Source organism: Diadema setosum, chromosome 1 (assembly GCF_964275005.1).
Source record: "Diadema setosum chromosome 1, eeDiaSeto1, whole genome shotgun sequence".
Classification (NCBI taxonomy): Eukaryota; Metazoa; Echinodermata; class Echinoidea; order Diadematoida; family Diadematidae; genus Diadema; species Diadema setosum.
Genome location: NC_092685.1, coordinates 47,261,922 through 47,283,453, shown reverse-complemented (window position 1 = coordinate 47,283,453; position 21,532 = coordinate 47,261,922). Strand labels below are relative to the sequence as shown.

The 21,532-nt window shown below is 38.2% G+C and overlaps 1 long non-coding RNA gene across 1 annotated transcript; it reads left to right on the top strand.

The window, feature by feature from the left end:
* Positions 1-8,385: 8,385 nt before the first annotated feature.
* Positions 8,386-11,410, top strand: LOC140236691 (uncharacterized). Its single transcript, XR_011901783.1, has 3 exons — positions 8,386-8,548; positions 9,476-9,592; positions 11,274-11,410. It is a non-coding gene; the product is annotated as an uncharacterized lncRNA (long non-coding RNA).
* Positions 11,411-21,532: the final 10,122 nt, after the last annotated feature.

Below are 21,532 nucleotides of genomic sequence, written 5' to 3'. Positions count from 1 at the left end.
GAAATTCTTGTGTGAACACAATAAACATTGTCATTTTGTCCACGTCATCATCATGTTTTGTTTTAATCTTGTTTGATTTGGTTTTCTGCCCCCCCCCCCTTTCCGGGCGAGTTTTTTTTTCTTCTTCTTCTTCTTTTCTTTTCTTTTTTTTTTTTTGTTTTTTGCGCCCCCAAGGAGTGGCGCCCGGGGCACGTGCCCCCTTGCCCCCCCCTAGATACGCCACTGAATGGCCCTTGTCGCGGCACGACATTTTCGTGGATTGCTACTGGCATTCAATGCATATAGTGTCGACAGGAACTTTCATGTGCACTTGAATTTTGCAAATCTTGGCTCTCTCGAAATTTGTCAAATTGAAATGCATGCGAACATTACGGTTTTTACATTATGTCAAACATATCACAAGCTATGCTCTATCATACTAGTGAGATGTACTTCTATTGCCTTTTCTTAAAAGTGGAAGAATAATGTTTGTTTTTCTTTTTCTTTTTTTTTTAATGGGTAATCTCTGTGATATGAGGCAATGGTAAATAATGTGTACATTCTCACTCAAGAGAGAAATCACTAACAAAGACTGGGGGTCCAGTTGATTTGGTTTTTCTTTTGACGGTCTGGGAGGCTAAGGATGGACGAAATATAAATTCTGAATTCTTTTGTATATATTATAGAGTCTCGTGTAATTCATACACAGATATCTTTGTGAAACATATGACAGATGGTGTAATCGTGAGAGAGAGAGGGAGGGGGGGGGGGGGGGAGAGAGAAAGGATCGTGGACATTGGTAGTATGCATGGCTTTACCCATCAAATCCCAGCAACCATGTTTTTATTGTTTGGTGCTGTATACTTTGATGATAATTGAACTATTCATTGTTAGTGCTTTATGAGGATAGTGCAAGATTATATTTTATATGAACCCTGAACCCCTTTGCTGTTTACATACAATTGTATTATTTGGTTGCAGAATTTCTCAGAGTCTCTTAATTGTTAAATTTCTAACTGATGCTGAAACTGGCAGCACATGAAAGAAAATCAATATTCCAGGTTACCTCTCAAATTGATTTTTTTTTTAATTTGCAAGATGTAAAGAATTTGACCTGTTTAATCTAATCTTTCTCCAGTGCAAGATATGCAGTGAAATTCAGAGGTGCAATTTACATGAAGGTGATGATTTCTGCGGTTAACTTCACCAGAACTTTAGATGAGCCGTAAAACTAATTTCACATCTGGACAAAGCAGAGATGCCAACTATTGTTTTTTTCTTTGTTTTGGCTGTGTTTTATACTCATTTTGTCAAAACACTGCCAGTTACATTGGAAATATTGTTTCTCCCAAATTGTATTACTACACATGTCTAATGCAGGAAAGTTGCAAATGCTGATTTCCACCACAAATATGCCTTTACAGCCTCAGAATACTATTAAACAATAAATGAAAACGTACAAAAACAAAAACGAAAACGAAAATGAAAACCAAACAAAACGTAATCACCAAGTCATGCTTCAGGATGTCGTGCTATATTGAAAGTGAGTGAGAAAAACAGATGGAATGGGATGTTACATGTATTTTCTCCCCTGTCAGAGTTAAAGGACAATTCTCGACCAGAAATGGCATACTACGTGTAGTACAGTAGTTTGAAATAAATCTGACAATTCATTTGCAAACACAGCAATTGAGATTTTCTTCAAAATAATGATCAGTTAGATATGAATTTGTATCAGGATTGAGACTGGGACATAATTGTGTTTGAAGAAAAAAAAAAAACTTCAGAAGTTTCAAGATTTTATGTGCAAACTATATGCCAAGTTGTGAGGCGATGACATCATCAACTCACTCATTTGTAAATATATACTGTTTAAGAACTGTTCTGTGAAAAGAAAAGGCAAAACCAAAATTTCTTAATTTTCATAATATTTATCCGATTTTGATGAGATTTTCCATGTTGTCTTTGTAAAATTTTTACTAGCTCTTTGAGATACAGACATGTATAAAACTTCTATAGATATGATATCGTTTTATAATAATATATTGCATAAACAAAACTCATTCCTATTTTTTATTATTGCAAATAACAGAAATAATTACCTGGTGTCAGCATAAAAGGATAAAGTAGACTCATATCCCTCCCTAGAGTCGATTCAGTTCCAAATATCGAGAGTGAAATCTGTCTTGAAAATTAAGTAGTCCCTCCCCCTCTTCGATAAGTGTGTGTTAATTTTTTCGTTCTGGAAAATTTTGTATCATTTCATCCAAATCCTATACATGTAATGTAATGAACAAGGATGATAGCATTGCAGCCTCACCATAAGAATGCATGAATTGAGGCTCAAGGAAGCAGGACAAAAGAAGAAGGCATGCATAGATCATAGTCCGGTGAACTGGTTAGGCAAGCGTAGAATTATATGAGACTCTGTGTCATCGACACTGTTCAGTGTAATTTGTTTAAGGTTTTCAGAGTATTGGTTTTTCTTCTCAAGGACCACAATAAATTCTACTGGTATAGGGCAATTACCCCCCCCCCCCCCCGGGAAATTACCCCAGACCCTTCCCCTGGCCCTTATCCTAATCCTAATCCTAATCCTGAACCTAATCCTAACCCTAACCCAAACTCCTAACCCTAAACCTAACCCTAACCCTAATCTTTACTCTAACCTTAGCACTAACCAGTATTTAGCCGGGGGGGGGGGGGGGGGGGGGGGGGGTAATTGCCCTGATACGGTCACCCATGTGTATAAAATGGCGTTTTATTTTTCATGCTATGTACAGAGATGAAGACTTACAATTTCTCTTTAGAAATTACGTGCCTTTTGGTTTGTATCCTTGTATTGTTAAGTTACAACGGTTAAACAGTCAAAGAGAAAATATTTAGAACTTATTGTCAACCCCTCTTTAAAGGGACTGTACAGTACTGGTTGAGGTGGGGATTCAGGTTTATAACATTCCTAAGTGAGATAATGAGAAACCTCTTACGAAATATGAAAGAGCATGTAATTATTAGAAGGATTCAACATTTATTTGATGAAAATTGATTTTCAGATGGCTGAGATATCCAAAAAAGTGATGATAATAAAAGGCGACAAACCACGCCTTTAATTTGGATCTTTTTGTTTCACGTTTTTTTTTTTTTTTTTTTTTTTTGGATATCTCAGCCATTTCAAAACCGATTTTCATCAAATAAACTTTTGATACCCCTTAGAATTGCATGCTCTTTGACATCTCATAGAATGGTTTCTAAATATCTCGCAAAACCTTAAAAGCTAAATCCTCATCTCAACCAGAACTGTACACACCCTTTAAGGTGATAAGGTATTCAAAAATGATCCTGGGAAAATTTAGCAATAAAGACAATCTAAGTTCAGCTGGATGTACTTTCACACGAGCAGCAAAATTGTGAAAGGTAAGGCGAATTAGAAAGTGAAAGCTAATAGAATGATGCCCGTTTATCCTCGGAAGGGAAGAGAAATCATGGACCATAATATGAAAGACGAAACTCGGGTTTACACAGCAGTTCCGTATTTTTCCTGTTTAGCCAATTAGAGCAAGCCTTGGTGGTATATACGCAGGAATTTGTCCTCCTCCCCCCCCCCCCCCCCCCCCGGGGAGAGAAAATGACTGTTCAATACTGTATTCGGGGGGACACGCGAACGAGGGAGCGCGGCAACCGAGCGGCGGCAGAGTGTTGGAACTTAGAAGGGGGTATCCCTCCTCTCACAAGATGGAACCTAACATTTTTTTGTTTGTTTTAAGAGAGAGAGAGAGAGAGAAAAAGAAAGAAAGAAAGAGAGAGAGAGAAAATGTGAATGGTTTATCATATCTCACGCGCGTGTCTACACTGTACACTAAGTCTGCGTAGCTCTACCGAACCGGGGTGTCAACGGGGAGGGTAATCCCCCTCAAACGCGAGGCAGTTTTTGCCTTGAAAAATAAAAGAAATTCCACGACCTCTTGCATGCTTCTTGTAAAACATTTTGAAAGTTTTCAATCCAAAGAGTAAGAAAAATAACCCAGATAAAACATGAATTGCTAAATCGTGATATATATCATCATTACCTCTTGTTCCCGCGTGCATGTGCGTCTTGAACGTGTGCATGATTTAAAGTCATGGTGGTGGACCGAGGGATGGGAGAATGTGGGAGGGAGGTATCCCCCTCACACACGAGGGAGTTTTTGCATTTTTGGAATTGAAATTTAACGATATGGTGTTTAGGTGGAAGATCTGGTGCACACTATTTGGTGGAAAGTTCTGGCAGATTTTCCACCCAAAAAGTAAGAAAATTATTATTTAGGGAAAATATGAATGGTTAAATCGTGGTATTTGTCGTCTCCTGTTCAGCGATAATGTCTTCAGCGTGTGCAAAACTCTTTGGATTTGGAATAGCCGTCACTGGCAATGACAAAATAAACGACAGTGAATGCATGGAGTGATGACAGATATTACGATATAATTCCGAGTGTATTTCAATTCAATTCAAATAATTTTATTTCCATATAAAGTGATACAAGGTAATATACATAACGTTTACGTGAGTAAAGAATTTAAACTCACACAAATTTCAATAATACATAATACAGTCATAGTAATTTCGTCTTTACATATCGATAAATGAACAAGTAAGCGACTAAAATTAAATTTTCAACTGTATACATGTATATGGAAAAGAGAAATCTACAAGAAAATCATAGCTCGTTAATTCTTTTTTTTTATTACTCAAGAAGATAAGGGCATCTCAAGGTCTGTCAAGGCAAGTACTCCATACGAAAATCTTGACATCATGACGTCAGACAAAACGGACAGAAAGAAAGATTATAACAAGGACAAGAATGAAAATAAGGACACAAGTGGCAGGAAAGACAAACGAGTGGTCCACAATTAAGGTTTTTTATTTGTTTTTTTCTTCGAAACATACCAAGGCATGGATAAAAACCTGAGATTCAATAAGGATTCGCCAACATATTCGGACTATTGGCATTTTTAGATTAAAAAAGAAATGTTTGCTCTTTTTTGTTTTAGGATGACATAAGTGTTTTTTTTTTCCACTTTTCATTTGAAGGAAGGAACAGTCAGAGCATCTTTTAGAGTGCAGTCAAGACTGTTCCAAAATCTGGGGCCAGTGAAAACAAGTGTATTTTGAGCAAGAATTGTACTTAATAACTTTATTCTCGCACTATAATATAGACGATGAGAAAAGTAATTAGCAAACGCGAGAAGTTAACACTAAATTCATCATTGTTGTGTGATATTGTCGTTGATTTTACTGATCAAATTGGTTGCAAATCTTTCCTCCTTAATCTTTAAAAAAAAATGTGAATTTGGAAATTTTGTGGCTATGTACGGCTATGCCAAAGAGGGAATGTCCCAGCAGGATTAAAGGTAATTCTAGACCAGTTTAATAACTGGTATGCGAAGAAAGAGTAAAGTGTTATAAGCACAGACTCGGTTGTTCATGATCGGGGAATAAGCTAACGGTACTCTAGGAGGTTTATCATAACATCGTCTACTATATACTGTGAAAAATCCAGTTATTAGTTGGATATCATTAAACGCATATTAGGGACATGTATATGCACTATGTGTTATGCGCTATATAAGCACTGTTCATTTGTTAATTTAATTTGACATTCATAACAGTTTGAAAGAAGCGATCACAGCATTTGAAAGCAAACGTCAGCAGTACAAGAAATCCTCTAAAATTAAGTATTATCGGGAACAGCTATCAAACTGCAATGCTCGTGAGCTGTTCCGGAAAGTGGACAAGCTATCTCAACCATAGCAACTTCCAGATGGCAGTAGACCATTAAATTCTCTTCTTGAGCGTTTTCAACAATTCTTTGTTAATAAAGTGAAGACCATCACTGATACACTACACTCGCAGTCTGGTGACACAAATTTTCCCGATTTCCCTGATCAAAGGCAGCTTAACTGCTCTTTCTCCAACTTCAGACCTGTCACCGAACTAGAAGTCACAAGGATGATAAGGAAATCACCTTCAAAAACTTGCAACCTTGATGCCGTTCCCACCGGTGTTCTGAAGCAATGTCTTGTAGAGCTTGTTCCGACCTTGACTTTTCTCATCAACCAATCCTTTCAATCGGGATATTTTCCAGGAGGATTGAAGCATTCTGACATCTCTCCTATCATTAAGACCCCCACACTAGATAAAGATGATCTCAAGAATTATCGTCCGATTGCCAATCTCAAGTTCGTTGCCATGCAAGACGGTTGAGAGAGCGGCTGTACCATAAATCCAGAAGTATGTGTCTGAGCATCATCTGCAAGCAAAAACACAGTCTGCGTATCGTCCTTTCCACAGCTGTGAGACAGCACTCCTGCGTGTGTCAAACGATATTCTTATGTCTCTAGATAAGGGCCAGGAGGTAATAGTGATTCTTCTCGACTATTCATCCGCATTTATTAGTCATGATGCCATCCTGCACAGACTGCCTCAGTGGTTTGGAATCCGAGGTTGTGTACTTGAATGGCTTCGGTCATGTCTTACATCTCGTACACAGTCTGTCGTCATCGATAGGATCCAGTCATCATCCCACACACCAACCTGTGGCCCTGTGGGGTCCCACAAGGATCATTTATTGGACCTTTAATCTTTACAATGTACACTGCTCCTTTGGAGAAGATAATTGTAGCACACGGTTTCTCTAAAATGTTCTATGCAGATGATACACAAATATATGTATCTTTCACTGCATCAGTCATGTCAGAACTACTTCCCAGAGTAACAAACTGTCTTAGAGGAGTTAAAGAGTGGTCACGGTTGAATGGTCTCATGTTGAATAGCAAGAAAACAGAAGTTCTTCATATTATACGTCCAGATATCGTTCTCATACGTGTAGTTCTTTTCCACCTAATGAAATTGATGGCTCACAGGTTATCCCTGTAAAAATGGCAAAAAATCTTGGGGTCGTGTTTGATAATCATTTCACGTTGCATGAATATGTTAGCTCTAGATGCAGGTCAGCCTCATTTGCTTTGTATAAGATCAACAAAATTCGACCCTATATTGACAAAGGAACCACTGAAAGATTAGTTCATGCATTTGTAATGTGCTACATTGACTATTGTAGCAGTTTTTTTTTTTTTTTTTTTTTTTTTTTTTTTTTTTTTTACCAGACAACCAACTCCAGAAACACTTAGTTATTCAAAACGCTGCTGCAAGGCTAGTGACAAAGATTAAGAAACATGAGTCAATATCACCTATCTTACGTGCCTTGCATTGGCTTCCTGTCAGATCACGTATTGAATTTAAGATCGTATTGCTTGTTTATCAATGTTTCCACAAAATTGCTCCTTCTTACCTTTCAGAGCTCCTTGTAAACTATGAGCCTATGAGAGTTCTTAGGTCATCACGGGAGGATCTATATGTGATACCCTCCATTTCAACAAACAGATGGCAAACGTATATAGTTTCAGGCATGTCGCCCCAGAACTGTGGAACAGCATCCCAAGTGATATAAGACATGCAAGTTCCATCAATAAGTTCAAAACGTTTTTTAAAAACGTATCTGTTCAAAAAGTAGCATAGTGATTGTAGATGATGATTTATGCAGCATTTTATTGTGTCAGTAATTACCTTTTTCTGTTTATCTCTTTGTTTCCCCCTCTAAAGCGCATAGAGGCCTTACCAAAGGTATTACGCGCTATATAAGAACGGTAATGATGATGATAATAATAATAATAATAATAATAATAAAAAAATAATAATAATGATAATCGTATTACTGCCTACTGGAGGTAGAGTGTGTAAGGTAAAATCGCAAAGAGTAATAATTGATCAGCGAACTCTTTCCTTTAACCTCCTTGTTGAATCCGGACGTGATCATAATTTTCTTTGTCTATATGAGTACTTTATCTAAAATGTTTATTCGTTTATAGTGGATATTCTTCGCTCTAAAAATCATTGGTATCGTGTCCATTCGTTCACTAAATATTTAGAAAATGGCAAATATATCATGTGAATACTAACTTGATATCTCGAAGTCCAGTGGGAAAGTTTCACGAAAAATTCAAATATTGCCATTTGATGAGGGGGTATTTCACTTTATAATCGAAGCTTGGTAGATTGTGCTTGCAGAGTAGTTTCTATTTTTCTTTTCAATATCATTTCATCTTCCTCTTGTTTTGTGGTTTTGTGTATGTGTGTGTGAGTGTGTGTGTACGTGTGTGTGTGTGTGTGTGTGTGGAGAGGGGGGGGGGGGGGGGGGAGGGTGCAGTTGAACCGGACACATACATGCCTGTACATGTTGTAAACCAGAAACGGCGGAACAGCATGATACGGGGGAAGCAAACCTATACAATACCGGTACTTGGACTGGTCGAAGTGGAGCAGAAGCTAATGTGGTTTTGCACCAGTCGGCGTTGATCACTGAGGGAAACACTCTAATTCAAGTCCACGTCACTTCGTGAAGTTTGAAGTGAGACATTACCCAGTCGTAGCTGTATCTGAACGTTCTGAAGGGCGAAACAATGGCGTTATCGGGCAAAGCTTGTCTGGCTGCGTTGGTGATTTTCGTCACATGCAAGTCCACTTTTGCTAGAGGTTAGCTCTTCTTTCAATGAATTTTATTACCATCTTCTAATCTTCTTTGTGCTATAGGTGACAGTACATTTTCCGAGTTTAGAAAGGAAAGTTGAGAAAGGAATATAGGCTTAGGTCTGAAAACGATAAGGTATAGTTTTTTTTTCCCTAAACTGCAAATATCTGATTTTTCTGAAAGGGATGGTATAGTATTGGTTGAGGTGAGGACTTAGTTCAGCTTTTAACCTTTTGCGAGCTGTATACTTAGAAGCCAATCTATGATGTGTTAAAGAGCATGTCATTTCAAGAGGAATTCAAAGTTTATTTGATGAAAATCGCTTTTCAAATGTCTGAAATATCCAAAACCAAACAAAGTGATCCTGATTAATGGTGGGTCTCATCCTTTATTAGGATCGCTTTGTTTTGGATATCTCGGCCATTTCAAAGCCAATTTTCATTAAAAAAAAACAAACGAACTTTGAATTCCTCTTTATAGAATTACATGCTCTTTGATACTTCATAAAAGGTTTCACATCATCTCACAAAAAAGTTATAAACCTGAAGCCCCATCTCAACCAAAACTATACCATCCCTTCAAGGTTCGACAGCTTCTTTAGATAGCTATATCCATATTTATGTGGGTCTGTGTTAATTATACCCATGAGTGTGCATATTATACATCGTTGCAAAGAGACACTTCGTTATGTTCATCCATAATTCAGGCAAGACGAATCTATGTAACTCGGTAATAGCATGCGGACAGTTTCACGCATGTGCAGTAGATAGAACTTATTGTCATCGATCATTGACTCACTAGGATATTCTCTTATATTTGATTGAGCGTGATAAGACAGTTAAATGAGGAAAATAATTGAATATTTTTTCCCGTTTCCTCGATTGCATACGAAACGTCAATGCCTGACCAATTACCCTCCTTAACCTTGGCAGTGATCCCAGCGTCTTCTAGCGTTGGTGATGGGTCGAGCGGATCGATAATATGCAAATTATTTCCTGGATCATCGCCCGACAGCAGCTGGAATGAAGTAATAGCTGAGAATGTTGAAGGTGTGTCGGCGCCTCTGCCAAGAACTTCAATGAGTGCTGTTATACAGAATATAATATAATATATATATATATATATATATATATATATATATATATATATATATATATATATATATATGTATATACATATATATATGTGTGTGTGTGTGTTGAAAGAAATTAGACTTGAGGCAGACGTTGCTCTCGATCTTGTTCTCCTTTTAATCAATGGAGCTTTCGGCCTGTCATCAGGCCTTTATCAGGATCTACCAACAGAACAACAATATTATCTAATTGGCATAATGTGCCATGATATATAATGCAATGTCATATAATGCCAATCTTCCTAAGTATTACCTTTCTATACACAAATCAATCATTCAATTCAACACAAAAATACAATCTAACATCATCTCATCAACAGAAATATATGTATACAAAATAAAAAATATGTATTAATAATAAATAAGTCACTTTACCATCATTCTAAGCATAATAATTCCAAACAAAATAGCATCATATATGTATACACACACATATATATATATATATATATATATATATATATATATACATATATAATGTATTCATAGATGTCTATATGCACTGCACATATAATTATGTATACCTTCACACACACACACACACACACACACACACACACATATATATATATATATATATATATATATATATATATATATAATGTATACATAATATATAAATATATGACACTATCTTAATCAACATTATAACATTATGTTGTGTATACATTGGCATTGACATTGCATTATAATTATATCATGGCACATTATGCCAATTATTGTTCTGTTGGTAGATCTTGATGAAGGCCTGATGACAGGCCGAGAGCTCGATAGATTAAAAGGGAGAACGAGATCGAGAGCAACATCTGCCTCGGGTCTAATTTCTTTCACTATACGCTACAGGGAACAATCTATCGTACTATAATAATTATATGAATGTATATATATATATATATATATATATATATATATATAGAGAGAGAGAGAGAGAGAGAGAGAGTAAGAGAGCAAACCTTAGGAAGGATAATTATATACGTCTGAAGACATGAAACAATATGCTAAAACTGATTTTTTTTTCTAAATTGGAAATAATTATGTGACTGTCATTAATTTATCGACAGTTTTTTTTTTTCATTCTTATACATTATATGAATTTATATGAGTATAATATAATGTGTATGCCTGTATATGCTGCTTGTGCACATGTCAATACACACAGACACTTAATTGTGTTCATCCAAAATTCAGGAAAGACGATTTTATGTAATTTTATAATTTAGCATTCCGACAGTTTTCAGCAGCACAGATATAATTCATAGTCACCGGTGATTTACTCTAATGTTCTGTTAATATGATTGAATGTGAAAAGTTTTTTTGTGTGTGTGTAAAGAAAGTGATTGAATATACTCTGCGATTCCTCGATACAAGGCAAAACGTCAATGGCTAACCGAATAACTTCCTCTGTGGAGATTTTGGGAGTCCTTTCGAATAAAGGATGGGTGGGCGAACTCTCTGATGTTCTTCTTCACTTTTAATTGAATGTGAAAACTTTTTTTTTTTTAATTGAGAAAAACGATGGAGTATACTCCTTGCAATTCCCCGATTCTAGGCAAAACGTCAATACCTGACATGATTATCGTCCTTTTGTACCACTGCAGATATTTCTTCAGTATCTGTTAGCATTGTTGATGGTGGGTGGAGCGAGGCTACGACAGAGGCTCAGCTGAAGATCGAATGGGATTCAAGTTCTCTGTCATGGTATGACGCCGAAAATGAAGCAACAACTGAGAACGCGGAAGGTGCTTTTTCTTTCAAAGATTATACGAATTTATATGGGTGTGTATATGTGTGTATATTGCATGTGCACACATCAATACACATGGACACTTCACTATGTTCATCCATAATTCAGGCAAGATGATTTTTATGTAATTCTGTAAGTTAGCATGCCGACAATTTTCAGCAGCACAAATATAACTCATAGTCACCGGTCATTCACTCTAATGTGTTTGTAAAGATTGAATGTGAAAAGTTTTTAATGAGGAAAATGATGGAGTACTCTTTGCAATTCCCCAATTCTAGGCAAAACGTCAATGCCTGACATTATTATTGTCCTTTTATACCACTGCAGAGATTTCTTCAGTATCTTTTAGCATTGTTGGTGGTGGTGGATGGAGCGAGACCACAACCGAGGCTCAAATGAGGAGCGAATCGGATTCATCTATAGTATCATGGTCTGAATAAATAACGGCGAGCGAGGACGATTCTCAAACAGCGACCAGATCTTTAATTATCTACCGGCTTGGATGACGACTAGAGTAGGGCAACCAGTACTGAGGACAGGAAAGGTGGGACATACACCTCTATCAAAGGACTACGCTGAGCTCAATTCTATACAAGATACAAGGGGGATTCGTCTTTTCTCTCCAGTGACAGTAAATGTAAAGTTGTGGAGAATGTCGCGTCGTTTGGACATTTGGCAACTAGTAACATGGAAAATATGAAAACATAACATGAAAATTATCTAAGGTATAATATGGTATTGGTTGAGGTGAGAATTCAGTGTTTAACTTGTTGAGATATACGTAGAAATCCCTTTCTGAAATGTTAAAATGGATGTAATTCTTAGAGGAATGTAATATTTATGTGATGGAAATCCATTTTGAAATGGCTGAGCTATCCAAAATCAAATAAAACAAAGCAACCCTAATAAAAGGTGGGTTCCACCTTTTATTAGGATTGGTTTGTTTTGAATATCTCAGCCATTTCCTACAAGGCTGGTAGTGAGATAAAATGAAATTCATTAGCTCATGATAATTATGTAGAAGCAATAAGTATCAAAATGGTACACTACCACTCTTAGTATGATTATATCAATACATCATTACCAAGAGAGAAATTTGACCGATTTAACATGTTCAATTGATCCGATGAAGTACTTTGGAATCTATGATGATAACACTGGAAAAAATGAGAAAGTAAGACTTAGGATATGAAATTTGTAAAATGTAATTCTACACTAGAGAGATAGCAATTTAACATTTCTGGGGAAATAAGCAGTCACATGATCTTTGGTTCTCTCAGAAATCGTGTATATTGCGCCATTTTTGAACGGGCCTACAGACATGACAGATTTTTAATGTATTTTGAATTTAGATATTATGTTTTTGTGGGGATCGAGACGGGGAAAGGTTTAACGCACGTGATTATACGCATACACTTCCAGGGGATTCCGATTTTGCTATTGAAGCTATATCGTAGATGCTCCCATCTTCTTCCTTCCAAGGAACCTTAAAGGGACTGTACAGTACTGGTTGAGGTGGGGATTCATGTTTTCAACATTCCTAAGTGAGATAATGAAAAGCCTCTTATGAAATATAAAAGAACATGTAATTCTAAGAAGGATTCAACGTTTATTTGATGAAAATTGGTTTTCAAATGGCTGAGACATGCCACAACTTTATTATCATCTCTTTGTTTCACCTTGTTTTTGGATATCTCAGCCATTTCAAAACCGATTTTCATTGAATAAACTTTTGATACCCCTTAGAACTGCATGCTCTTTGACATCTCATAGAGTGGTTTCTGAATATCTCGCAAAACGTTAAAAGCTAAATCCTCACCTCGACCAGAACTGTACATACCCTTTAAGACACTAAGACCCTGTTTACAGTGCGAGGCTCGGCCGCGGCCCGGCCCAGCCCCGCTTCAGTGTAAACGCGCAAAAGGCCAATTGCGGGGCCAAAATTGGCCTCGCATTTGTCCTCGCTCTGGAGGTGGTCTCGGCCGAGGTGGTCTCGGCCGGTCTCGGCCGCGGCCGAGCCGCGGCCGAGCCGCGGCCTTTTCTCAGTGTAAACGCAAACTGGGCCAAATGCGCGGCCAGTTTTAGTCTGGTTTCCAAACCCTCTGCCCGTACTATTTTCGCCGCGGCCGAGCCCGACCTCAATTGCGCGGCCGAGCCTCGCAATTTTGTCCGTTTACACTGCTGGGCTCGGCAGCGCTTTTAATTCAAACCTTTCAATATTTTGTCGTAGTGGCGCTCTGCTTGTAAACAAACGCAATTTGGTATAGTCTGGTTTTCAGACCCTTTGCCAACTGGATTCCGTGGCGACGAAGTCGCCGTTCGGGCAAAGGCCTTTGCCGAAGGAAAAATCCTTTGCAGGACAAAACCACCTTAAACTATATTAGCTTTCGACGTTTAGGGGGTTAATATCCTGAATTGCGAAATAGTACGGGCAGAGGGCTTGGAAGCCAGACTGAAATTGGCCGCGCATTTGGCCCAGTTTGCGTTTACACTGAGAAAAGGCCGGGCTTGGCCGCGGCTCGGCCGCGGCCGAGACCACCTCCAGAGCGAGGCCAAATGCGAGGCCAATTTTGGCTCCGCATTTGGCCTTTTGCGCGTTTACACTGAAATGAAGGAGGGCTCGGCCGCGGCCGAGCCTCGCCCTGTAAACGTGGTCTAATCAGTTGAGTACCAATTGGTCGAGTAGCAATTTCTTACGCAAACTGAAGAAATTGCCCCCCTTTTATGTACATTAATCATGCTCATGGTATCTCATAAGACATATAAAAGCAAGAGACTCTATTGATTTTTGATAATGACATTTTATGGAATAATAGCGGAGTCAACTTGCTCATTGCACATCGTGTCAAAAGTGACCAAAGTCATTCAACTCTAAAACTCTGTACTATGCTGGTTATATATCATTTGTATTCTTTTGTTTTTCTGGGTCTGTAATTTCACCTGTGTCAGCGCACTTCATGCTCTATTAGAATATGAATTTTGTCAGGTCGCTGCAAATTTTTAAATGCAGTTTTGGTATCTATAATTAATTGTCAGAAACTCAAGTGATATGATAGCATATCGACATCTCACAAGACACTGATATCAGCATCTGCAGTGTCTGTAAAATGTACATGTTCTGTACCCTGCAAGATAAGATTACGATTTTTATGAATATGTCCGAAAAATTTCTGTGTACCAGGGATGTTTGATATTCAACAATCTTACAATAATATCCTTGACAACGTGCTGTATAGAGTCTTGAAAATGTGCCTGTGTAGAACTTTTTGTTCACGCTGCAATGTTGCAGTCGCATGACCAGGAACTATCCTAGAAGAAAAGAAGACAAATCTGCCAGATCCCCCCATGATTTTGTTTTATCTAATACACCGATCTGAAGTAGAGCAGCCAAATTTGTGAAGGAAATAAACATTACAAAGGATCCGGTTGTGATCCTGAAACTTGATCTCAAGTGTTGTTGTCGTGCACGTGTACTTGTCGGTTGCATTCAATGAACAATATAGAGTTTGCAGATGTGTGTCATAGGGTTAAAAAAAATACATAGAGGCACTCTGTCCTTGAAAAGCAATTTACAATGTATATGCCATTTCCACAGAGTTTAGTTTGCTAGTGCAATTAAGAAAGTTCTGTAGCCATGCCTTATCGGTATTGTAATTTTGTGTCACATTCTGTTATCAAGAAGAGCGGTGAATATGACAGACATCACGAGCTATGTTCATCCTTATTAGTTAGATTCATTTTTCTGTCAAGCGGAAAAACAACGTTTGTTTGTTTGTTTGTTTTTTAATTCAATTCTGTCTCTGTGATGTGAGACAATAACAGATACTGTGTATTTACCCAAAGAGAAACAACAACATTGTATAAATGCTTTGGCCCGAATTCACGAAGGTAGTACAACTGAAACCATGGTTTAAACCAGGGACAAGTTTGTAGTTTTATATGGGGCACCAAGTGTCGCATGGGCTATTTCGTTACAAAATCAGTCATTTCGTCGATTTCGTCGACGAAATGTTAACATTACGTCGACGAAATCGGCGGTGAAATGGGCGGTGAGTTGGCTCAGTCGGTACCGCGTCTGCCTCACGACCACGCGGCCCGGGTTCGAACCCGAGTCTGGACTGAGAAATGCTGTGTGTAAGCATACCGTCCCTTCTAGCAAGAGGCAAAACACTCTGTCCCTAGGATAGGACATAAAATGGAGGTCCCGTGTATGAGAGAGTAACAACTTATGCACGTAAAAGATCCCGCTTCATTCATTCATCGCAAAGAGCAGGGTGTTTAACCCGGTGAAGTGGTCCCATCTCACATCCAACTGGACCCCATGGAAGACCAGCTTAACGTAGCTGAATATGGGCTATCCAGCCATCTTCTCAGATGGAAAAATGAACAAACGAACAAAACGAAATGACTGATTTCGTAACGGAATAGGCCATGCGACACTTGGCGCCTCATACAAAACTACGGTCTTTGTCCATGGTTTAAACCATGGTTTCTTTATTGTACCACCTTCGTGAATTCGGGCCCTAGGGTCCAGCTGATTGAAGTTTTTCTGTTAACTTTCTTGGGAATGTAGACTGAGATTGTGTGAAGTATGAAATGTTGAATTTATATGCTATATACATTGCATTGTAGAATCTTATGTAATGCATGGGCAGATCTGTCTCTGAAACACGACAGTGACAGAATGATGTAAAAGCAAGAAAGAGATAGAGAGAAAAAAAAAAAGAGAGGGAGGGAGAGTGGGAGAGAAAGTGGGGCGAAGGGAGAGAGGAACAAGGGCAATAATAGTATCATTGACTTCCCCCATCAAATCATAAAAACTAGGTCTATGTTGGGTTGTGATTTACTTTTCAATTATAATTTGAACTATTCATTGTTAGTGCTTCATAGGGAAGGGTACATATTAATATTGTTCACATTATAATTGTTTGGTTTGATTGTGGAATTCATAGAAATGTCTAATTACTAAATTTATAACTGATGATGAAATTTGGCGACACAATCAATGTAATTAACATATTATTGTTCAGACGTCCGTCGTGGGAGCTGGGTAGTCCGTCGTGCGTAAACTTGTAAAGTGGCGGTAACATATTCTCAATACCTTGGGATGGCCAGCGCACTGCGAAAAGTGCGACTTTGGGCAATTTTATGTTATCCTTCGCTATGTGTACGTCGGCATTCGTCACTCTTTCGTCAAGCGCGCTGCTCCTAAGCTGTGCAAGTGTTGTCATTCGCTCTTCGTCGGGATTTTGTGCATGCCCAGAAATGCACGGACCTATAAGAGGCATGAATGTACTCGCCAGAAGGACGTCAGACATGCGCAGGGCGCACTGGATCCACGCAAAATACACGCGGAGCATACGCTTGGTATACTCAACGCACATTTACCGCATCTAATCATGAGCGTGCTGGACAGGTGCTGAACGAATTTGTAGCGCACCCAGCGTTTATCTGACTTGCTCCTAGCGTATCAAATGCGTGTTCTAAGCCTTGGAGTATCGTTGTTGCTTCTTCTCCGACCCTTCATGACGACGGAGGATCTTTCTGATCGTGATACAATCCCTTACCAAAAAAAGTCCTGTGGTACTCCTGTGGTAATTACCACAGGACAGTACCACAGGACAGTACCACAGGAAATGTCCTGTGGTATTTTGGGACGTACAACAGGACAGTACCACAGGAACTGTCCTGTGGTATTTTGGGACATTATCACAGGTCATTACCACACACCACTACCACAGGGTAGTACCACACATTACCACAGGAAAGGTACCACATAGCATTACCATGATACCACAGGAGAGTACCACACAGGATGGATCGAGAAAAAAAAAAGATCTGGGAGAATCGATAGCCATATATCCAGGAAATCAATATTCGTGATAGGAGAGTGATGGATTTCAGGACAAACATGGCCATACTTAATAACCTGACCTACTCCTAACATATAACCTCAAACAATAGTTTCATATGGCCTATAGGGCCATTCTAGTTCTATATAGATCTATATAGTCATCCTATTCCTAGTTAGTCATCGGTCATATATCAATACATTTATATATATATGGCCATCTGTCTGTAATGCATTAAGGCATGGTTACTAACTAGATAATACTTGATTATCAAGATATGAAATTACACTTTCATAACAATATTTATGACGTTGGGAATAAAATAACATTATTAGACGATCTTTTAATAAGTTCAAAGTAAGTGCCATCATAAATTATTTGACTTTTTAAGTCTGAGTATGTATTTTCTAAAATCTAGATTGTTTTTGAACGGAATTCTCCGATTTTCCTCAAACTCTCACAGATGTGTTCTACTGATATTGCTGCATTCACATAACCCACATGTCTATGAAGGTGATTTGCGTGGTACTCCTGTGTGTTACTGCTGTGTGATATTCTCCTGATGTGATAGTCCTGTTATACAAAATGTCAAGAAAAAATACCCCAAGAATATCCTGTGGTATTTTTCTGTGGTACTTTCTATTGTGTGGTTTTGCTCGTGGTATTGCTGTGTGGTATAGCTATGTGTAACTACTGTGCGATACTGTGCACTTAATTTGTTGTGTGGTACTTCTGTGTGGAACTGCTGTGTGGTATTGTCCTGTGGTAGTCCGGTGGTATATGCCCCAAACTACCACAGGAATATCCTATGGTATTTTCCAGTGGTACCTACTGTTGTATTTTCTCAGGTTTTGATGTGTTGTACTTCTGTGTGGTACTGGTGTGTGGTATTGTCTTGCGGTAAATGTCCCAAAATACCACAGGACAGTTCCTGTGGTATTGTCCTGTAATACTGGTCCTGCTGTACTGTCCTGTGGTAGTGGTGTGTGGTAATGACCTGTGGTACTGTCTCAATTCACTTTTTGAATAAAGTGCACATTTCTTCGACTTGTTACTGACATATTATGTTAAGGGTAATATTCCCCCTGCCTTCTGAAAGAGAGAAGTCAAGTGTTCTTTTGTTATGCGAGAAAAGTGAAAATATGTTGAATTTTCTTTATTCTTTCCTTATATTGCTGTCCACATGTGACATCACAAGCTATAGTAGTCTTCTCATCCAGCTTTGAGTGAGCAGAAACTTAAAAAAAATAACACTATGGTATTGTCTTGCGGTATATGTCCCAAAATACCACAGGACAGTTCCTGTGGTAATGTCCTGTGGTACTGGTCCGTAGGTACTGGTCCTTAGGTACTGTCCTGTGTTAAAGTATCAAAATACCACAGGACAGTTCCTGTGGTACTGTCCTGTGGTAGTGGTGTGTGGTAATGACCTGTGGTAGTGTCTCAATACCACAAGACAGTTCCTGTGGTACTGGCCTGTGGTAATGATGTGTGGTACTGGCCTGTGGTAATGGTGTGTGGTACTTTCCTGTGTTAATGTCCTATGCTACTGATCCTGTGGTTCTGTCCCGTGGTACTGGTCCTGAGGTACTGTCCTGTGGTACTGTCTTGTGGTACTGTCCTGACGTGGTACTGTCCCAAAATACCACAGGACAGTTCATATGGTACTGTCCCGTGTTACTGGACATGTGGTACTGTCCTGTGGTACGTCAACGGTTCAAAGGTTTTATTTTCACTTCTTTCAACAGAATGTACAAAAGTATAAATTCGACATGCGTTTGAAGGAATGATACATAGATAGCAAAGAATAACATTTGTCAATAGTATAAAATTAGGCATTTTTCATACAAACATATTTATACATTCTGCGAAAAAAAAAAGTGGAGGTACCCACTCAAAAGACTATGCTTGTACAATGTGGGCACCTCACAGAAGAAAAAAAAAAATAGGTGAAAACTTAACTACAAGTGTGCGGGATGAAAAAAAAAAGACGTGGAAAAGGGGAAAGGGAGGAAACAGAAATACAAGTAAAGAGACGAGTCAACTAAAAACAAAAAGCCTAGATCAATCGATACATTCAAGATCAAACCAACAGAGACCATTAGCCATATTAGAAGGGTAGAGCGTTGAAAGCGACGAGAAGGTGATTTATACAATTGTATGGAATTGCTGATAGCAGACCATATGTTCTGTGAAGGCACGTGTAACGGTGTAATAATATACAAAATACCACAGGACAATTCCTGTGGTACTGTCTTGTGGTACTGTCCTGTACCACACAGTGCCTGTGCTGAATATGTTTGTGTTGTATATTGTGTGGAACTGACAAGTACCACAGGAGTACCCTACAAGCCAGTGGTACAGTACTACACAGTACCTGTGCTGGCGGAATTATGTTTGTGTGGTACATGTGTGATACCAACAAGTACCACAGGGATTACCACACGAACCTGTGATACAGTACCACATAGTTCCTGTGGTAACATATATTTGTGTGGTACATTGTGTGGTACGGACAAGTACTACAGGGAGTACCCTATACCACAAGCATGTGGTACAGTACCACACAGTTCCTGTGGTAACATTTATATGTGTGGTATGTGTGGTATGTGTGGTATGTTTTGAACATGGTATTTCCCCTCAGATATGGCAAAAAGGTATTATTCATCCAATTCTTAAACCTGGTATGGATGAACGTGAACCTTTAAGTTACAGAGGTATCACATTGATATCTGTGATTTGTAAGATTTATTGTGATATCTTAAAAGAAAGATTGATTAATTTCCTTGAAAAAGAATGTGTTATTAATGAGGAACAGAACGGGTTCCGAAAGAAAAGGAGTTGTCTTGAGCATTTATATAGCCTTTATTCTATCATTGAAAACAGAAAGCTGTGTAAAAAAGATACTTTTGTTTGCTTTATTGATGCAAAAAAAGCATTTGACCGTGTTAACAGGATTTTGTTATGGTACAAGCTGAGGTCTATTGGTGTTCATGGCAAGCTGTATAACTCCATAAAGGCTCTTTATCAAGATACCAAATGTACTGTAAATGTGAATGGTAACTTTACTGATTTTTTTAATGTAGATCTAGGGGTAAAACAAGGTTGTCTTTTGTCCCCAGTCCTGTTTAATATTTTCATTAATGATATAGTTGATTGTGTGAGGCTGTGTAACAGAGGTATCCAGGTGTTAGATACAAACATTGATATGCTTATGTATGCAGATGACATTGTGGTAATTGCTGACAATGAAAGTGATCTTCAGTTGAAGCTTGATAGTATATGTTTGTGGGCTCAGAAGTGGAGGATCGAATTTAATACTTTAAAAACTCAAATTGTACATTTCAGGAGAAAAGCCCAAGCGAAAACCACATCTTTATTTCATTGTAATGGTCAAAAGCTTGATATTGTTGACTCATATAAATATCTTGGATTGTGGTTTGATGAATTTTTAAGTTTACAAAAAGGAACCAAGATATTGGCTCAATCTGCAACTAGAGCCCTTGGAGTGGTTATTAGTAAATTTAAATTGATCGGTGGTTCTCTGTTTATGACGTATAAAAAAATTGTATGATGCTATGATTTTGCCCATATTGCAATATGCAAGCGGTATTTGGGGCTTAGAAGAATATTCAGCCATTAATAGTGTTTTTTATAGAGCATGTCGTTTCTACCTTGGAGTGGGGAAATATACCCCTAATGATGCAGTTATGGGTGATATGGGTTGGGATCCCCCTTTTTATTATCAGTGTCAATCAATTGCTAGGCTTTGGTGTAACCTGAGTAAGTATACTAGTGACCGTTACCCTGGAAAAATTTTCTTGTGGTCAAAGTCCCTGGCAAATAATGGTATTAAGAATTGGTGTTATAAGGTTAAACAATTATTTGCAAAATTGCAGTGTATGCATGTTGAACCATTGGCTGAGCTTGTTAGTACACATAATTTTGTGAGCACCGTATCCAAAGCATGTAAATTATTTGTTGAAAATAAGTGGAAATGTTCACTGTTTGATGATAAAAGGAGAGTTCCCCAATCCAGAAACAAACTCAGAACATATCGTAATTTTAAACATTCTATGAATACTTCTAATTATGTTATGCAGTGTCAGAATAGATCTAACAGGCGAGCATTAGCTCTGTTTAGAAGTGGTTGTGCCCCTATTGCCCTTGAAACCGGACGTTATAAAAATGTCCCACACGATGAAAGATTTTGTATAATCTGTAATTCTGGGGATGTAGAAGACGAGTTTCATTGTTTTAT